This window comes from Balaenoptera physalus, assembly GCF_965194825.1.
Source record: "Balaenoptera physalus genome assembly, chromosome: 14".
In the NCBI taxonomy this organism is placed as follows: domain Eukaryota; kingdom Metazoa; phylum Chordata; class Mammalia; order Artiodactyla; family Balaenopteridae; genus Balaenoptera; species Balaenoptera physalus.
Window position 1 is genome coordinate 57133230 of NC_138893.1, and position 20055 is coordinate 57153284.

The 20055-nt window shown below is 42.1% G+C and overlaps 1 long non-coding RNA gene across 1 annotated transcript in view; it reads right to left on the reverse strand.

The window, feature by feature from the left end:
* Nucleotides 1-11756: 11756 nt before the first annotated feature.
* The window catches only part of LOC309642397, a 152479-nt gene continuing 144180 nt past the window's right edge, over nucleotides 11757-20055 (reverse strand). Inside the window, exon 4 of the long non-coding RNA XR_014253152.1 lies at nucleotides 11757-18051. This is a non-coding gene — a long non-coding RNA (uncharacterized lncRNA). The remainder of the gene's footprint in view (nucleotides 18052-20055) is intronic.

Below are 20055 nucleotides of genomic sequence, written 5' to 3' on the forward strand. Positions count from 1 at the left end.
CAGATCTCTATTTCCTCTGAGATTGCTGACTCAAATAAGTAAGGCAAAAATAAACTGTAACTGCTAGCTCCTATTCTCTCGATGCTCAGTAGGAAGAAGAGCGGAGATTCCTACCCCAAAATGGGTGGGAAAGGTTATAGTTTCTGATCACTCCAGCCAGGAATCAACATCCATTTAAAAGCGTAGGTATTATAAGATCCAGCAATCCCAATCCTGGGCATATATCTGGAAAAACCTATAATTTGAAAAGATGCATGCATCCCAATGTTCATAGCAGCACTATTTACAACAGCCAAGACATGGACTCAACCTAAATGTCCATCGACGGATGAATGGATAAAGAAGATGTGGTGTATATATATACAATGGAATATTACTTAGCCGTAAAAAAGAATGAAATAATGCCATTTGCAGCAACATGGATGGACCTAGAGATTATCATATTATCATATTAAGTGAAGTACGTCAGACAAAGACAAATATCGTATGATATCACTGTCACAGATATATGGAATCTAAAAAAATGATACAAATGAACTTATTTACAAAACAGAAATAGACTCAGACATAAAAAACAAACTTAGAATTACCAAAGGGGAAAGGGGGGGAGTGATAAATTAGGAGTCTGGGATTAAAATATACACATTACTATATATATTGTAAAATAGATAACCAACAAGGACCTACTATATAGCACAGTGAACTATACTCAATATCTTGTAATAATCTGTAGTGGAAAAGAATCTGAAAAAGAATACATATATATATGTATATCTGAATCACTTTGCTGAACCCCTGAAACTAACATTGTAAATCAACTATAGTCCAATGAAAATTTTAAAAATAAAAAAATTAAAATTAAAGGGTAGGTATTATTATAGCCACCCAAAGAAACCAACCTCCTTCAACTCACCTGAGGAGGTCCAGAAATTCTGCCAGCAGATCCCAACTGGACTAACAGTGGCTACACAGACCAGGTACGGTCCTACTACCTCTGGCTGCCCAGAGGAAAAAGTCATGGGATTATCGTGGGCTGAGCTGGTGACATTATGACCTACTGAGAGTGGCCAGATATTAAGGGGCTAGACTGCCCATGCTCAAGTCACACACTGAGCCTTTAAAGATACATCCTTCAAAGTCAAGGACAATCTTATATTTCAGGTATAGTATTTGCCCTAATTTGAACTGTTGCATTATAATCAAGTTGCATTTGCCTGCTTCAAATAATTCAGGAGACAACCTGGTGAATAACGGGGAAAAGGCTCATTAAAAATGGCAGGCACATGGGCATCTCATCCCAGAAAGGGACGTGTGACCCAATCCCAGCCCAAAGGCACAGGGTCGGGGAGATGTCTGCAGGCAAGCTGCTAAGAAGAGTTTTCCTCCATGATCAAAGAATCTTGAGAATTTGGGGCAGGGAGCTCTTCTGGTGCTTTGGAGATAGTTGTCTAGAATGTGATGATTGGAACTATGGCAGCCATCTTGATATCACATAAGGACAAGTTGAGTTCAACACAGCAGGAAAAGTCAGTGCCCAAGATTGCTAAGCCACTGTCCAACCCGGAAATACCCTGCCTCCAGACATTGTGTGATGGAATACAGTAAACAATAAACATCAGCCACATTTTAGTAAGCATTCTGTAATTATAGCCCAAAATATCCTTACTGATGTACAGGTTAATAAGAAAAAGACATCTCAACAGGAAATTGGAAAAAGAATACAAACAGAAAATTCACAGAAGAGGAAATAAAGGTTGCTAAGAAACATCTTAAAAGATGTTCAACTTTACAACTAATAAAGGAAACACAAATGAAAACAAGATTTTTCTTGCCCATCTGATTTATGAAATTTGGTAATACTAGAGTTGATAAGTGTTTGAGGAAACAAGACTTCTCGGACTTTTGAGTGGATTGCAAACTAGTACACTGGTACACAATTTAGCAATGTTTATTAAAATTTAAAATGTGCATGCCCTTTAACCCAGCAATTCTATAGAAATATACATGAACACATAGATGTTTGCACAAAGATGTTCTGTACTGCACTGTTAAGCCAAAAAAATCCAAAACAGGGCTTCCCTGGTGGCGCAGTGGTTGAGAATCTGCCTGCCAATGCAGGGGACACGGGTTCGAGCCCTGGTCTGGGAGGATCCCACATGCCGCGGAGCAACTGGGCCCGTGGGCCACAACTATTGAGCCTGAGCGTCAGGAGCCTGTGCTCTGCAACAAGAGAGGCCGCGATGGTGAGAGGCCCGCGCACCGCGATGAAGAGTGGCCCCCACTCGCCGCAACTGGAGAGGGCCCTCGCGCAGAAGCGAGGACCCGACACAGCCAAAAATAAACATAATAAATAAATAATAAATAAAAAATTAAAAAAAAAAAAGAAATCCAAAACAGTCCAAAGTCCCTTAGTAAGAAATTGAGTAAAGAAATTATTGTACACGCTACTGTGGGATAGCCACGATCATATAAAATAGGGGGGTAAGTCTGTGTATATAGACATTTGAATCTATCTATCCAAGATATACTGTTAAGGAAAAACATGCAAGTTTCTGAAGAGTAGGTAGCATTCCATTCTCTCTTTTCTTAAGTAAAATACTTTTGATATGCACTGAAATAAATATGGAACAGTATATAACAAAGAATTATTACTAGGAGGTTGATATGAGGGCCTTTAGTTTTAAACTTTAAACATTTCTGTGTTTAGGGTGTGTGTGTGTGTGTGCAGCTTAGGCTGCGTGTGTGTGCATTTATTGCTTTTGCAATTAGAAAAAATTTATTTTTAATCTCATCAATCTGCAGAAGAGGCTGGTCTTCACTTGGCATTCCCAACCATCCTAAGAGGGTTGTAGCCAAATGTCCCAACTCTCTTCCCAGATAAAGGGGAGCCCAAGATGCTGGATCCAGCCTGGGAAGCTGTCTCCTGCACAGGGCTTGAAGATGAAGTGGAACTGGCCCTGTGACCATTAAGGGGAGTTCTGAGAGGCAGTATCCAGGGACAAGAGCTAAAGAGACAGCCAAACAGCTCACACCAAGGGGCCAGACACAAAGGCAAAATCCACTGGATGGGAACCTCTGACACCTACCCTAAATGGAGGTGAATGGTGGTTGGTGGCTCTGAAGGGATCCTCTGAACAACTGAGGCAAAATGCGGCTCACAGGGCATCTTGACGCCTCAGGAGCCGGAAGGGAAGAAGCTATGAAGATAGGGAACCATTTGTGCAGAACCAGATTGTAAAGAAGCAATAAGGCGTTAGGCTTGTTTCAATTTCCTATTTAAAGTGGTTTCAGGTTTGTTAAAAGAAAAACACTCACTTTCTTAAAGTATACAGTTTTTTAGGTGTAACTTAATTTCTTTCCAGTCATTGACCTTAAAAATTTGCATACTACCTTGACGCAAATAAATTTTTTAAGAGTGCCTCATTATATTCCACTGGCTTGGAGAGATTTTATAGAATCAAGCCCTGTCTCTCTTCCTTTGACAAATGATTTTGGTAAATGAGCATCATATTGGAGAGTGGCTGCAAAACGGTACCCTTAAACTTCTAAAGCGTTGAACTGGGAAAAGAAGTTCACTTCACCATTTCTATCCCCCGAAAGCTGTTTGTCCGAAGCCTCTGGGGCAGTCAGCCATTTCCCAGCGCAGCAGAGCTGGGTGAGAAGTCCTTTTTAGGCAAGGCGTTAAAAGGAGTTGGCTGAGCAGATCTAAAAAACCTTGGTCAACAGGGCGGAGCCAGCCCTAGGGCAGAAGTATTACTTCACAGTTGCATTGGCTTCCTGTGGCTGCCAATAGAGGCAGCATCTGGCAGCCAGCCCGCCGCAGAGAAGAGGGAACTCCACGGAGAAGAAAATAGCAACGAGGCCCCAAAGGTGGAAGTGCAGCCTGAGAAACTTCAGTCAGCCTGGGACTGCTCTGCCAACCCTGGCCACTCTGCAGGGCATGGCGTACCCCTCCAGCTTTCAAATATGCACATCCTTCCTATGGTGACACATTCCACAAGCACTTTTCACATATTATTTAAACCATGTCATTTATTCCATACCAGAATGCTATGAGGCAGGTGCTATTATTATCTCCAATTTTCAGATGGGGAAACCAAGGCTCAGAGAGGTCAAATACCTTGACCAAACATGCGTAACCAGGAAATGGAGGAGACAGGATTCAAACTCCCCATGTGGTCCGCTCCAAAGCCTGGACTATGGAGGCCGCAACTTAAGTGAAAATCAAGATGATAAGGTTAGTGCTGCCTCCAACTAATTTGGAGAAATCTTGTCCTCCCTGGTAGGTAATATTTTGGGTTTTCCTTCCTTGCATACAACCAGGCAAATGACTGCAATTCTAAAAAGAGATAAATATAAAAACAAGAAGTGAAACACTGCAGACACCTGAAACCCGACCATTTCTGCAAGCTCGAGCTAGCGGAGCTGCCACACAACAGAAATAGTTCTGTCCTGTTAGATAGGCTTTGTTTTGCTACATGGCTGCATATGCAGTGAAGTGATATCAAGTCCTGAGGGTCCACTCCTTTGATGAGTTAAACACACAAAGGCCTACGTTTTGATGTAATCTGATAGCATGTAGTTAAGTCCTAGACAAACTACAACTGTGAGGAAGTGATAAACCCAACTTCCTGCACAAAGCTGCCTGAGATAACACTTTCCATGGACTAGAAGAAAAAAAAAAAAAAGAGACAGAGACAGAGAGAGGCATGATTGCTACAGAATTTTAAAGGAACTAGTCCATTCTTAATAAATAACCCCTTTTTCATGTGGTCCCAGCAACATCTAAGCAAAACTGATCGCAGTCAGGTGACTGTGTAGTAATTCCACATATGACTTAATTCTGACTTTTATTCATAGGCAAAAATCAATCACTCGAGATTCACTTGATTTTCTCTCTTAAGGATACTTTAGTTCAAACTTGAAATCTCAGGTATCTTCTTGGCCAGGAGAACTTCCCTGCAGTTTAGCGAGAACTCAGATTGAGAGAACTGAGGATACGTTAACTGGCTTGATGGTGTTCCCACTGAGTCGTTAAAGAGGCCAATCCAGCTTGAATAGACACACATTGGAACAGTTGCCAACTTAGAAGGGCCAATAGCTAGTTCCACAATGCCAAAACAGGGTCAAAGTGACAGTTTCACTAAGTGTTCTCACAGTGTTGTCTGATACATAAACAACCATAAAGAGCTGACGGTGCTGGGAATTTTCTGTGAATGCATTCATTCATTCACTAATTTAGCAAGTATTTATTGAGTGCCTGCTAGGTGCTAGGGAATACAATAGTGAACAACAACAAAAAAATAGTCCCTGCCTTCAAGGACTTTCCAGTCTAGTTAGGGAGGCAGATATTAAAGAAGACACACAGCCATATACAAGTCACAAATTATACTGAATGCTCTAAAGAAAAAAGGATAGGGCAGCCTGATTTCAGTTTAGATGAGGTGGTCAGCAAAGACTTCCCTGATGATGGGGTATTTAGTCCTGAATCATCCAAGCAGACCAAGAGTGAAGGAAGAGAGCTCGGTAGAGAAAACAGCCTATATGATGTTCCTGAGCTGGGAAGGAGGTTGGTGCCTTCAGGGAACAAGGGAAAGGCCTGTGTGTCCAGAATAAATCAGACGAGGAGAGAGAGAGTGTGAAACAAGGTTGGAAAGTAAAGAGGAGCCAGATAAGGTAGGGCATTGTAGGTCACATGAAGAACTTTGGCTTTATTCTGAGCCCATTGCGGAACATTCCAGTAACACTGCTGACCTCTAATAGTGGTCCACTTCTAGATTGTTTTATAGGCAAGGATGTCAAAGAGAATGCAGCAGCCCTAACATCCTTTGGGAAAAAATCGTGAGATAAAATTCTTACGAGTAATTTGGGGCATCAAAGGTATTCTCCTAAGTTCATGTTGCTCACCAAGCCACAAACTGGGATGGGAAAAAAATCAGGACGATAAAAAAATTAACGAGCTATTGAATCACATGTTACTTTTTATGATTTTAATATGATTGTAGAGTCACACGGCTCTTACATATAGATAGGACCTTGGCAGTCGTGTGGACCAATTCTCTTGTTTTAACAAGGGAAGAAGTTAAAGCCTAGAAACTGACTTTGGAGATTCCTTTGCTGAAGTCATTGGGATGGGAATGTGAATGTCGCGTGTTGAGAACCTCGCCAGTCTGTCACTAAGGATGGCGGATCTGGAATCCTGGGCTTCCAAAGTGTAAAACCAGTTTCAAGTTTTCCCTCTTGAAGTCTTCTTAATGTGTTGGTTTTATTCCACAATCAAGTGACTTAAAGAGTTTTAAGGCACAGATTAATAAAAATCCTGTTTCCTCCTCTTGTATTTCCAAGCCCTAATTTCTTGTGTCTCTAAGCCCTACTGGCTACCTGGCCCTCAGCACCAGGGCTTTTGATGTGCTGGGTATGATTAGAGATTTTCTTTTCATTCTGAGCCTCTTAGTGAGGGATCCTGGCCTCCTTCAGGGGAAGCTGAAGAACTTGCTGATTTTAAGATTGAGTTAAGTTATTAAAAAAGGATGACACCTCCAGAGCCAGGCAGACATTGCCTTTGCTCTTCTGACAGCCTTCCAAGTTGGGGGTGACTGGACTCTCGCTATGCAGTAGTTTTCTGACCTTGGTAGTATTTCACTTAGTTGACCTCAGATAAAATCCTTTACCTCTCTGGGCCTCTACTTCCCTTCAGATGACCCCTAAGGCCCTTGTATTTTGAATATTCTGCATATCCAAGATAAATCGAAAAGAGTTTGGAATCTTGACAGAAAATGTCCTTAACACTTCACTTTCTATAACAGGATGGAAGGAAGGAAAGAAGGAAGGAAGGGAGGGGGAGGAGGGAGAGAAGAGAGGGAGGGAAGGTGGGGGAGGAGGAAAAAAGGAAGGAACAGAGGGAAGAAATCATTAGTGAACAAAGGAAGGAAGGAAAAGAGGAAAAAAGCTGTGATTTCCCCTCAGTTTTCTGTGATAACCTATATGAGAAAAGAATCTAAAAAAATATTGAATATACATATATGTATAACTGAATCACTTTGCTGTACACCTGAAACTATTGGAAATCAACTATACTCAAATAAAATTAAAATTTTAAAAAAATTAAAAAATAAAAAAAGCTGTGCTTTCCAAACCTCTCTGTGTCCTTAGTAGAAATATATTGGGCTTGAGTTGTGAATAGCTGTCAAAACATAGCCCGGTGGCATACACCTGGGAGTCTCTGGCAGACTTTGACTTTAGAAGTGGAGAATAGTTTGTGCATCAACAACTTCTGTTTAAGAAAGCAAATGAAGTTTCAAGAAAAAATATCATTAGAGAAGAATGATGGGTTTTTTTCTTTTAAATTTGTAATACTTTACCCTGCAAGGATTCTGTGAATTGTTGACATTTACGAAAAGCACTTAGCCCAGAGCCTAGCACACAGCAAGTGCTCAGTAAATGTTGGCTATAATTCATACCAAAGAGAACTACTGGTCCAGACATCAGAAAGTCCAAGGAAGCGTCTCCACCTCTCTGAGTCTGTTTTCTAATTTGTGAGACAAATGGATAGGATTGAATTCAATGGTATGTCGGGCTTCTGCACCTGATAGTCTCCAATTCCATTTCTAATGCCTCCATGTCTGAATTGAGCATTGATAACATTTTAATGAAAAGAACTTCTCTCTCATATCATATTATAAAGTACTTACATAACTTCACAGAACACTTCTCTTTCCTTCCCTAAGTTGGTATTTTGGAGCATTAAAATTCGAGAAGTAAATGGGATTAACATTTGCCTAAGGGACCAATTTTGGGAGCAAATTTTGAGCAAATAATTAAAATGTAAATCCTCTTAAGAAATGTCAAGTTAGGGAGACTGGTCCTAATACTGCACTGTGATATTTGGAGGACTGTCAGTTTGCCCAAGCTCTGCTGGCTCTTAACCCAATCACAATGTTCATTAAAGACTTAGTACTTCCTAAAACTGGATTCAAACACCTCTGGGAGACTGTCATTTCCCTGAGGGCTTCTCTTCAAGTAAAATTGTTTTTGCCTTCCCAACTTGAGTCAACACATCTGTTCTTACCTATCTTAAAAGCTTCATCAACTCAACAATTGTCCAAGAGGAAGAGGGAAAAAAAAAAACCTATTGTGTGATGAAAAATTTTGGCAAATATTATGAAAACACATTGTTAAAACATCTCTCATTTCTGAGAAACAAAGTAAAACATATGAATTTTTTTTTTGTTTCATGACTAACAAAATGATTCATTGCTACAATGAGGTATTTCAACCATCTCTACGTAAGATAAGTGCAAACATTCAATTGAAAAAATAAAAATAACTCAATTAGAAAAATAAACTTTGAGTACCTCCTCTCTAAAAGGCACTGAACTTGGCCTCCCAAAACTAGGCAAGTTGGTCACGTGCAATTTTAAGCTATTTGAGTGTTAGTTGTAGATGCCGCACGCTGGGAAGTGTCTTTACAACACTTACCTGTACTGTCTGATACAGTAGTCACTAGCCATATGTGGCTAGTGAACTTAAAATGTGGCTAGTCAATTGAGATGTGCTGTAAGTGTAAAATACACACTGGATTCAAAAGACTTAAACAAAAAAAAAGAATGTAAAATACCTCAATAATCTTATGTTGATTACATATTGAAATAATACTATTTGCATACATTGGGTGAAAAAGATTATTGAATTAGTTTCATCTGTTTCTTTTTACTTTTTAATGTGCCTATTAGAAAAATCTAAAGTTATGTATAGAGTATGCATTTTTGGTTTACATTTTATTTCTTTGGGGTGCTGCTGGCTTAGACTCTTGGCTTGTTGTTTATTCTAAGGCTTAGAATCCACTTAAGAATTCTTAGTCATCAACATTTTATTCTTATTCCAAGAAAGATTCTGTCTAGTGTGGTCTTATGGGTTTGAAACTAGAAGCTAAATGCCCAAAAGTACATCTGGAGTGATGAATATTTATTTAAATGAAAATATATTCATGTTAAATTAAGTAGGGGGGGAAGGTTAAAAATAGTATATAATTTAAAAATTAATCATAATTAATGAAAAATTTACTGAAAAATTATATTACAATGAAAAATTAAATAATAATTAAAGAAATATATTATGACAAATACAGCAAATATTTTAAAGTTTTGTAATACCCATTACTGGGGCTGAGGAGGGGAAACGGGCATTTTCATATGCTATTTGTGGAAGTATAAACTGGCACAAGTTCTTTGGAGGGCAACCTAGCAACAGTTATCAAAATTTACATGTACATAACCTTCAATCAAGGATTTCCATCTCAAGAAATTTACCCTGCACTTATATTGGCACATTTATGCAAAGATGTATCACACAGATTTTGTAATAGCGAAAGACTGCAAATGATCTAAAGGTTCATAAATAGGGAACTGGCTAAAAGTTTTAGTACATTCATATTGGAATACTATGCGGCCAAAAAAAATGATGTCAGTCTCAATAGTAGCAGTAGCAGTTGTAGTCGTAGTAAAACTTATAATATTAAGAAATAGTAAATGAGGGGCTTCCCTGGTGGTGCAGTGGTTGAGAATCTGCCTGCCAATGCAGGAGACACGGGTTTGAGCCCTGGTCTGGGAGGATCCCACATGCCGCGGAGCAACTAGGCCCGTGAGCCACAACTACTGAGCCTGCGCGTCTGGAGCCTGTGCTCCGCAACAAGAGAGGCCACGATAGTGAGAGGCCCGCGCACCGCGATGAAGAGTGGCCCCCACTTGCCACAACTAGAGAAAGCCCTCGCACAGATACGAAGACCCAACACAGCCAAAAATAAATAAATAAATAAATAAATAAAATTTAAAAAAAAAGAAATAGTAAATGAAAAAGCACAGTGCAGGAATTACTTATTTACTCAGAATTATCTGAGATGATGTTTTCAGACATCAGACAAAATGAAAGTTTAAAATAATCATTAAGTTGAATTATAAGAAAAAAAGTTATATTTTTCTTGATCATCTGAATTTGGGGGACTAAGCACTTATACCTACTACATGTGTGTTTATAGCAGTCTTTCTGGAATCAGGATAGACTGAAAAGGGGTAACACTAGAAGGCATCTTATGAAAGGGCCTGGCACATAGTAAGCACACAATAAATGCTTGTTACTGTCATCATTAGTCATAATAATTCAAGTTAGAAGAGATGCACACTGAACCAAGGAAGTGATAGCAGGGGGAAAAAAGAGAAAATGGGCCATGCAATGAGCTACTGAAGAAGTAGAATTGGCAGGACTTGGAGACTGAAAGTCTGTAAGCTAGAGCTAGCCTACCGGATACTTCCTAGGGTGGGCTGGAGGAGTCAGATGGATGATGGAACCCATCTCTGAGACAGGAAACTCAGGAGAAGGAGAAGCTTTGAGAAAAAGATACATTCAGTTTGGGACATTATAAATTTAAAGAGACTCGTAAACCTCCAAACATGTCCACTGTCCCTCCAGAACTCAGTGGGAGAGGATTATTTAAGAGAAACGCCTTTGGGTATCTATCCTCACTGTAAAGGTAGTGCAGTAGTTAAAGCCATGGGTTTGGATGAAGCTTTTCAGAGGGGAGCTAAGGATGAGACCAAGGGAAAACAATGCTTAGAAGGTGTGATGGGTTGAACTGTGTCCACTGCCCCCAAATTCATATATTGAAGTCCTAACCCCCAGTACCTCAGAATATGACTTTATTTGGAACTAGGATCATTATAAGTGTAATTAGTTAAGATGAGGTCATTGGGAAGGAGAAGGCTAATCCAATATGACTGGTGTCCCTATAAAAAGGAGAGATTTGAAAACAGCGGCATGCACATAGGGAGAATGCCACAAGGCAATGAAGGCAGAGATCAGGGTGATGTTTTCACAAACCAAGGAACCAACCTTGCCAACATATTGATCTATGACTGCAAGCCACCAGAACCCTGAGACGATAATTTTCTGTTCTTTAAGCCAGGGGTCCCCAACCCCCGGGCCACGGACAAATAGCGGTCCGCCGCCCGTTAGGAACCGGGGAGCAGAGCAGGAGGTGAGCGACGGGCAAGTGAGTGAAGCTTCATCTGCCCATCCCCATTGCTCGCATTACCGCCTGAACCATACCCCCCAGTCCGTGGAAAAATTGTCTACCACGAAACCGGTCCCTGGTGCCAAAAAGGTCGGGGACCGCTGGCTTAAGCCACCTAGTTTGTGATACTTTGTTTGACAGCCGTAGAGAATAAAGACAGAGGTAAACAGAGAATGAAAAGCCTACAAAGGATAGCAAGATGGTCAAGTCCAAGAAAGGAGGAAATCCAGGAAAGTATGGCATCACCAAGCCAAGAACAGGAAAGAATTTCAAAGGGAGGTCATGGTCAACAAAATCACATGTTCCCAAGAAGTCAAGCAGGGGGACAGAAAAGGTGGCCCCCGGCAAGATAACACAGAGGTCATTGGCAACCTTGGAAAGAGAAGTTTCAGTGAAGTAAAAGAGATGGAAGCCAGATTGTAGCAGAGTGAATAAGAAGTGAGGAAGAAATAGAGACTTGTTCAAAGTTTGGGGAAGGAAAGAAGAGGATAGAAAGGAAGTTAAAGAGAGATCATTGGGTCACATTTTTTTAAATAGATTTGGTACAGCTATTTGACAAGGACAATGAGCCAGTGGAGAGGGAAGAAATAGAAGGAGAGATAGAGATAGAGGTGATAGAGATGAGAGAGAGAGAGAGAAAATGAGAGAGAAGAAGAAGGAGGGGGAGGGGAGGGGGAGGAGGAAAAGGAAGGGGGATGGAGAGAAAGAGATGATGGAGTTGGAGATAAACATGAGAGAGAGAGACAGAGACACAGAAGATGTAAGAGGAGGAAGAGAAAAAGTTGGGGGGGGCAAGGGAGAAGGAGAAGTAGAAAGGAAGAGAGAAGGAGAGGGGGGGAAAGGAGAAAAGATCTTGATGACCACAGAGAAGCTATTCTGATGGCTGGGCTGGTGCGGTTAGGGACAGCTACATCACATTTCCAGACAACAGTGGCAGCAAGGCCAGGGGAAGGGTCTGGGGTCCACAACTGGGAATGGCAATGGCGGAGGCAGTGGGACATGCCTTGGCATCCAGTGAGCACGAGTGGCAGCAGCAGTGTCCTTGTCAGGCTGATTTTGTAGCATGATTTTGACTACAGCCCTGGCTGCTGCCTTTGTTTCTGTTTTTCCGAGCTCCTTCCCCAGCCTCTCTGGGAATTCTGAGAGCTGCCCACTGTCTTTGTGATCAATTCTTTTCCTATTTCAATCAGCCTGAGTCAGCTTCTGTTGCTTACAACTAAGAACTTTGCCTGACTCAATCATGAATGATGCTGAGCACTTTATAAGAATGAACCTATTTAATCCTCCCAGCAAATCTCAGCGGTAGATTCATATTATCCTCTCCATCTGCCCAAAGGGGAAACTGAGAGATAAAGAGTTTGAGTTACTCGTCCAATATCACAAAGCTAGTAGATACCACAGCCAGGCTCAAACCCAGACCTGTTTGCCTCCAAAGCACTTAACCACTGCACTCTGCTGTCCTTTACTTAAGCAAGCTCCATAATTACAATGACCACATGCCCGCTACGCCATCCCTACTGTGTCCATTCGGGTCCTCCAGGATGCTGAGAAGGAGTTACAAGTGCAAGAGGTTACTGGGGAGAGGGAGGCGCCTGTGGAAGATAAAGGAGGAGGCTGCGGAATTGGGCAGGGAGAGCCTCAGATCACAATGCACATCTGACGAAGTCTCAGTCACCTCCGTGAGGAGCTTTGGAGCACATTACACAGAAAGAGCTAGGCCTGCCCTCACCATGCTCTGTCATTGGCTGGGGGCCGCCGGAAGAGTGCAGCCTCAGCTCGAAACTACAAAACTAGGGTGGACGCCAGAGGTGCTGTACTAATCGCACTCTCCCCAGTTGAAAGCCAGGCTCTTTCTTGAAGAGAGAGCTGAGCGGCACACCTCCATCACTGGTGCACCTACCACTCACCTCCTTTTCTCTTGGAAATTCTCAGGGATTTAAAAACCTGTATTAAAGAACCTCATTCTGCTCTCCCTCCGCTATGGTTTGTGTGGGGTCTGGGCTCCCGTAGCACCCACTCTGACCTCTACTTGATCTTTTTTTTTTTTTTTTTTTTTTTTATTTTTGGCTGTATTGGGTCTTTGTTGCTGTGCACGGGCTTTCTCTAGTTGTGGCAAGTGGGGGCTACTCTTTGTTGCGGTGTGCAGGCTTCCCATTGCGGTGGCTTCTCTTGTTGCGGAGCACGGGCTCTAGAGCGCAGGCTCAGTAGTTGTGGCACACGGGCTTAGTTGCTCCGCAGCATGTGGGATCCTCCCAGACCAGGGCTCGAACCCATGTCCCCTGCATTGGCAGGCGGATTCTTAACCACTGCGCCACCAGGGAAGCTCTGTACTTCATCTTAAGTATATCAGAGATCCCAAGTCTTTAAAGAAATATAAAGTAGCTGCTCCTCAAATAATAATAATAAATAATAATAATAATGGTCCCTATTATAAACATTCATTTACAATTCTAGTTCACTAACAAAACTTAACTTGCATGTACCTCTGAGACCTCATACTTCTTTTTCCAGTTTTGTACCAATTCTGGAAGGAATCCTAGCAGCTCACATGTTGTGTGAATGGCCAGACAACTTCTCAAAATGGCCCTTTGGCTGATGGGATAACATAGCAGAATACATTGATGCTGAATGAAGCCTCAAATGGCCATTCCTCAGTGTGACTGCCCGCCTTAGTGCTACTACTGTCTCAGTGCTGGTGACTCTAAGTTTAAAAGAGAGAATAATCATTCCTTTTACAAATCTTTATTAATCACCTATTATGTGTCAGGCACTGTACCAGGTGCTGAAGTTATAGTGGTTGCAGTGACTTCAAAATGTGTCTACAATTTTTTTTACAATTCTCCCTTCAAATGATAGGGCTTAACTCTCTTTTCCTTGAGTGTGAGCCAGACTTAGTGACTCACTTCTAAGAAACATAACGTGGTAAAAGTGACAGTATGACTTCTGAGACTAGGCCATAAAAGGCAGTGGCTTCTCCTTGCTCTCCCTTGGATCACTCACTCTGGGGAAAGCCAGCGGCTGTGTTGTGAGAACACTCAAGTAGCCTTATGGAAAGGTCCATGTGGTAAGGAACTGAGGCCTCCTGCCAACAGCCAAGTGAGGGAGCCATCCTGCAAGTGGATCCTCCAGCTTCAGTCAAGTCTCAGATGATGCAGCCAAGCAACATCTTGACTGCAACTTCATGAGAGACCCCAAGCCACAGCCACCCAGTGAAGCTACTCCTAAATTCCTGACCCACAGAAAGTGTGAAATAATAAATATCTATTATTGTTCTAAGCCATCAAGTTTTGGGGTGATTTGCTATACAGCAATAGACACAGTGGTGGACAAGACAAACATGGTCTCTGTTCTCACTCTGGGAGCAGTTGATAACCTACTGTTACACAAATGTGGAAACACTGGGAGTCAAATCATGCCCAGCAAACCTGTACAGATGCTATGATTTCCCACCAACATGCAACATGGGAAGAAGATCTGTTATATTATTGTATTGATGGTGACTGGGATATCAATTTGGAGTCTACTTTGTCACCCAAAGGTATAGAATGTCTTCATGCCATGATCATTGTAGACACTGTAGCAAAAACTGGAGGGCTTTGGAGCTGTAAGATATACTGTGGATTCAGGTCAGAGTGAGTGCCATGGCAACCCAAACCCCACGCAAACCATGGTGCAGGGAGAGCAGAAGCCAAGAGCCTCACAGAGAAAGCTTGTCGGAAAAGACTACGAGTTCTGAGAGAAGCAAAGAGAAACAAAAGACCACGTGTCTCCAGGGAGAGAGAGGTACAGAGAGAGCCTGACAACTGTCCATCTCCTGGGAGCCAACTGGACTTCTGGATTGCCTTCCATGAGATTCTCATATTTTTTTCAATAAATCTCCTTTAAAGCTAACTAGCTCTGTAGGTTCAGTCATTGCATTCAAACAATCTCCACGCCAGCCTCCTATCTGGTGTCCCCTTTTCCAGTATCTGTCTTCTCCGGTGCACCCCACATGGAAAACCAGAGGCGTGATTACTGTTTCAGCACGTCACCCTCTCCTCCACATACACACAAACCTTAGCCAGGTCCCCACTCCTACAGTAAATCAGCCTGGCATTTACCACCCTCCTCAATCTGGCTCCAACTCACCTTTTCATGACTCCCCTACTTATACCCCATCTCTAGATAAACTGAAAACCCTGGAATTCCCTCCATGTGTCTTGCTTTTCAGCCTCCGAACTTTTGTTCAGTCATCCTCTCCACCTGGAAGGAAGCCTATTCCTCCTCTCATCTACCTCACTTTATGCTAGCTAGCTAGCAAAGATGTTCTTAAATGCTTCTCCGTGAAACAGTCTCATCCCTTCAGCTGATATAGTGTTTCCCTCCCTCCCCTGAATGCCTCATTTATGCCATTGGCAGGATACAAATCCTTTTCTATCTATAATTATACATGCATGTAACTCAACACCTCTACCAAGTCATAAGCTTCCTGAGGATGAGAACAAGGTTATTCATCTATATATCAAATTGGTCCTGAGCCCCCTTCTCTTTTCACTCTGTCCTCTCTCTTCCAATGATCTCATGATCTATAACTTCATCCACCATCTACATGCCAATGCCTCTAGCCCAGACCTCTCCTCACACCTGCCTATGTGACATACCCACATGGGTGTCTCAAGGGCCCTCACACTCAACGTGTTTGGGGAAAACTCATCATAATGCACCCCTCCCAACTCAAGCCTCCTCCAGCTTTCCTTTCTCAGCAAATGCCACCTGCCCCCAACCCCGCACGCCGCCGCCGCCACCCCGCAAGCAGCCATCCAATTCTGCAAGTCAGAATCTAGGAGTCTTCCTTGGAAGACTCTCCCACCTGTCAACCTCTGTGTCTAATCCATCACCAGGTCTTATTGACTTTACTTTCTCAATGGTATTTAAATCCCACAACTCTCCTTCATCTCCACTGCCACCCCCTAAACCCAAGCTATCTCTTACCTTGCCCACCATCTTCCATCTGGTAACCTAACCAGACTCCCCACATTAACTACAGCCTCATATCACCAATCAGTTCTAGGTCATATGGATAGAACAGCATTTGGGTTTTTAAACTTGAATCTTTCCAGGTCATCCTTAAAGGCTTAGGATCTTCAATGACTTTCCATTGTTCTTAGGATAAAGACCCAAGTCTGTAATATAAATGACCACAGGGCCCTGCATTATTTGGCCCGTTTACCTCTCCAGCCAAATGTTGTGCTATTTTCTTCCTTCTTCTCAATATTTCAGTCACAGGGTACTACTTTCAGTTCCTCAAAAGTGCCTTGCTCTCTACAGCCCTGGGGCCTTTACACTTGCTGTTTCTTCTTTTCACTCTGTCTACCACCTTTGCCTAATAAACCCCTGTTCATCCTTCTAGCCTCAGCTCAGACCTCAGCTCCTCAGAGAAGCCACCCCAGACCAGATGTAGTCTCTCATTTACATGTTCTCATTGTTCCCTGTATTTCCTTTCATTGTATTTATATTGTTTTACACTTATATATTTGCATGATTATTTGAGGGCAGAAATCATGCCTGTTCTGCTCACTGTGACATCTCCAGCACATAAATCATAGAGAAGCTAGTCAACAAAATTTGTTTAAAAAGGAAAGAAGGAAGGAAAAGATTCAAGTAATCACTGACAAAATCTGGATAGACCAAAGCTTGGCAAAATATATTTATGATCTGGTACATTTGATTGCCAATATCTTCAAGATATGTTAAGCTTTTCTTGAAGCCTAAAAACTTCATATTTTCCTCTATTTTATATTTGCATCAGTTAGGATTTCACGTAGCTGAAAATAACTGACCATAGTGCTTAACCAAACAGAGGTTTTCTCTTTCTCTCATAATAGACATTTTGAGGTAAGGCTGAGGCAGCTGTTTAAGGAAGTCAGCAAGGTCTCAGACTCCTTCTAGCTTCTTTCTCTGCCACTCTTAGTGCCTGACTTTATTCCTCAGAATTGAAAGCTGGGCTGTTTCCCCTCCAACATAGTATCCATACTCTATGCAGAAAGAAGGGGAAGAGTAAAAGGCAAAATGCCTCTGCCAATTGGACTCATCTCTTTTTATCAGGAAAACAATGGTTTCCTGAAAGCTCCACACAGGAAACTGCTACCTGTATCTCTTTGGCCAGACCTGGGTTGTGGCCACTCTAGCTTCAAAGGAGTCTTAAAGAAGGTGCATGTTCCTGAACGAGTGCATTGCTGCCCTAAACACAACAGGAGATCTGTTAGTGAAGAATCCAATTGGAGACTGGAGATTGTGAGGCCAGCCAGGAGTGTCTGCCACACTACTGCCACAGACAGCCAGATCACCTGGATTCCAAGGCTCTGACTCAATCTCAGAATCTTACATGAAAGCCATCTTTTTCAATTTAGAATTTTGAGCTGAGAGATTCAGGCTCTGCATATATGCTGCTAAGCCCTGTGGATGAAAGTGAAAAATGCCATCAAATACATGCTGTTTTATCTCTATAATCCTAAATATGGAATAATCTTTCCTCCTTGAAATGTTATTCCTATCACTGTATACATTTAATTTCAAAACTCAAATTTCAAGTTAATTCAGTCAAAATTTGAGCCTGCAATTAAAGCCTGCTACCACTAGGTGTTGTTCCTTCAATCATATGGTTTCGTTCACACCCTTCATGCAGATACTTGTTCAGCTACAGCAGGAGCAAATGAGACTCTCCACACGTCTATTTTTTTTTTTTTTTTTTTTTTGGCTGCGTTGGGTCTTCGTTGCTGCTCACGGGCTTTCTCTAGTTGCGGCGAGCGGGGGTTACTCTTCATTGCGGTGCGCGAGCTTCTCATTGCAGTGGCTTCTCTTGTTGCAGAGCACCGGCTCTAGGTGCATGGGCTTCAGTAGTTGTGGCTCGCAGGCTCTAGAGCTCAGGCTCAGTAGTTGTGGCACACGGGCTTAGCTGCTCCACAGCATGTGGGATCTTCCCAGTCCAGGGCTCGAACCCGTGTCCCCTGCATTGGCAGGCGGATTCTTAACCACTGCACCACCAGGGAAGCCCTCCACACGTCTATTAAATGAAAAATGCAGAATATGCACAAAGCCAATTTAGCTATAGTTAAGAACTAGGAGATCAGAAGGCTACGTAAACAGAATTAAGAATACAAGGAATTCACAGAGTGATTGAGCCCATCCTAGACAGAGTTCAGAATGAAGGAACCAGAGTGATTTGTGGGTAGAGGTTTCCTCAACAAGGAAGTGACAAGTTTGATGACTCAGAGGCAAGAAGAGATGAAGTATGAAACATAGGCAACAAGAATATAGCAAACAAGACATGCCTACTATGTGGGGGAATGTGTTTTTCAATTAGTATCATTGCCTTTAATTAGTTAAATTCAACAAACATTTATTAACCATCATCTATGTGTCAGAAACTCTGGGAAAGGCTAATACTCTTCTCTGCTCTGCAAGGGAACAGAAAGAATATTATTGCTCAATGGAACTTTGGAGGGCACATATTCTACTTCCCCATTTCAGAGATAAAGATATTAAGGTCTAGAAATGTTAAATGACTCCCTATTGTCACCAGTTAGTTAACAGAAAGCCATGGAAAGATCCGGGTCTTTAGAGCCTCACCGAAACAAAATTCTCAAGACCTGGAGGGAAGCCATCTCCTTGCCAGGGCTCTTCCTTACTTTCAGAGAGGATGGGGTTTTGTTATTGCTGCTGGGTTGTTTGGTTTCTTTTTTACAACTAACTTACCATGTACAAAGGCATGCGATTCAAAAATTTTCCCTGATTCTCAAACTTATCATGTTATTTTTCTTCACCATCATCAAGCATGTATCAGCTGAAACCTAGCTGAAAAGTCCTCTCCATGAAGTCTGGGTGAACCTACCCAATGTTGATCACTCTGCTCTGCCCTAACTTTCTCCCACATATCTCTTCCTCTGGCTTCCCTCCCTGCCCTTCAGCACCTCCATGCACACCCACCAGGTTGATCTGCGTTTGTTAATTAGTGATTTCAAGATGCTCTGGTGTCATTTCAGAGGCTATGTCTCCCATTTACCTTTGTAAGCTCCAGAAAAACTAAAGGCAGTTCTTCACAGGAGCTAAAGGTTTGGAACAAGAAGAACCTGGCTTACAACTGGAGCTCTGCCATTCACTGTGTAGCCTTTGAAAAATTATTTAACATCACTGAACCTCAGGGTCCCTGTGTGTACAGTGAGGAAGTTGACACCTACTTTATAAGGATGATGCAAGAATTTAATGAGATAATGCACCACAAAGCACTGAGTGGTATAAAGCTACACACTGGTATAAAACCAGGGCTCAGTATGTGTTTATTATCATTTTAAAAATGCGTTCCCACTCTCTCTTCTCTTCAAGGAATGCCTAACCTGTGTCACTGGTCAGATGTGGGTTCAAATCCTACCTCTTCCACTGACTAGCTATATAACCTTCAGCAATTCCCATTACCTCTCTGAGACTCCTGGAACAAAGCCTGGCCTATGGGTCACACCCAATATTTATTGACTGAATAAGATACAGTTTCCTTATTGATAACACAGAGATAATAAATCTCACCTCACAAGATTGTTACAGGAGTTAAATGAGATCATGTAAGAAAAGTACCTGCTATGTTCCCCTTCTTTAGTTTAACTGATGAACTGGTTACCTTGGAAGGGGATGGATTCATTGGATGTTAGATCAAGAGTCTTTAATTCATGTGATGTTTTATTACTTATCTATATTCTTAAACTTATTTCCCTCCATAGCTCTTGGGGGAGGGTGCAGAGATGATACATAAACCTCTCTTATCCATCTGAGTTCTAGACCAACTGAGAAAGAAGACAAAGGAATAATCAAATAGGGTTCCAAGTATCCTCTTTATTAAGCTGATATGGAGACTGATTATATGGAACAAGGGGCTTCCTCACACTGAAACCCAAAGTTAGGCAGACTTCCATACACTGGAGCACTGGACCACTGCAGGCCTCCCCACCCCACCCACAGGG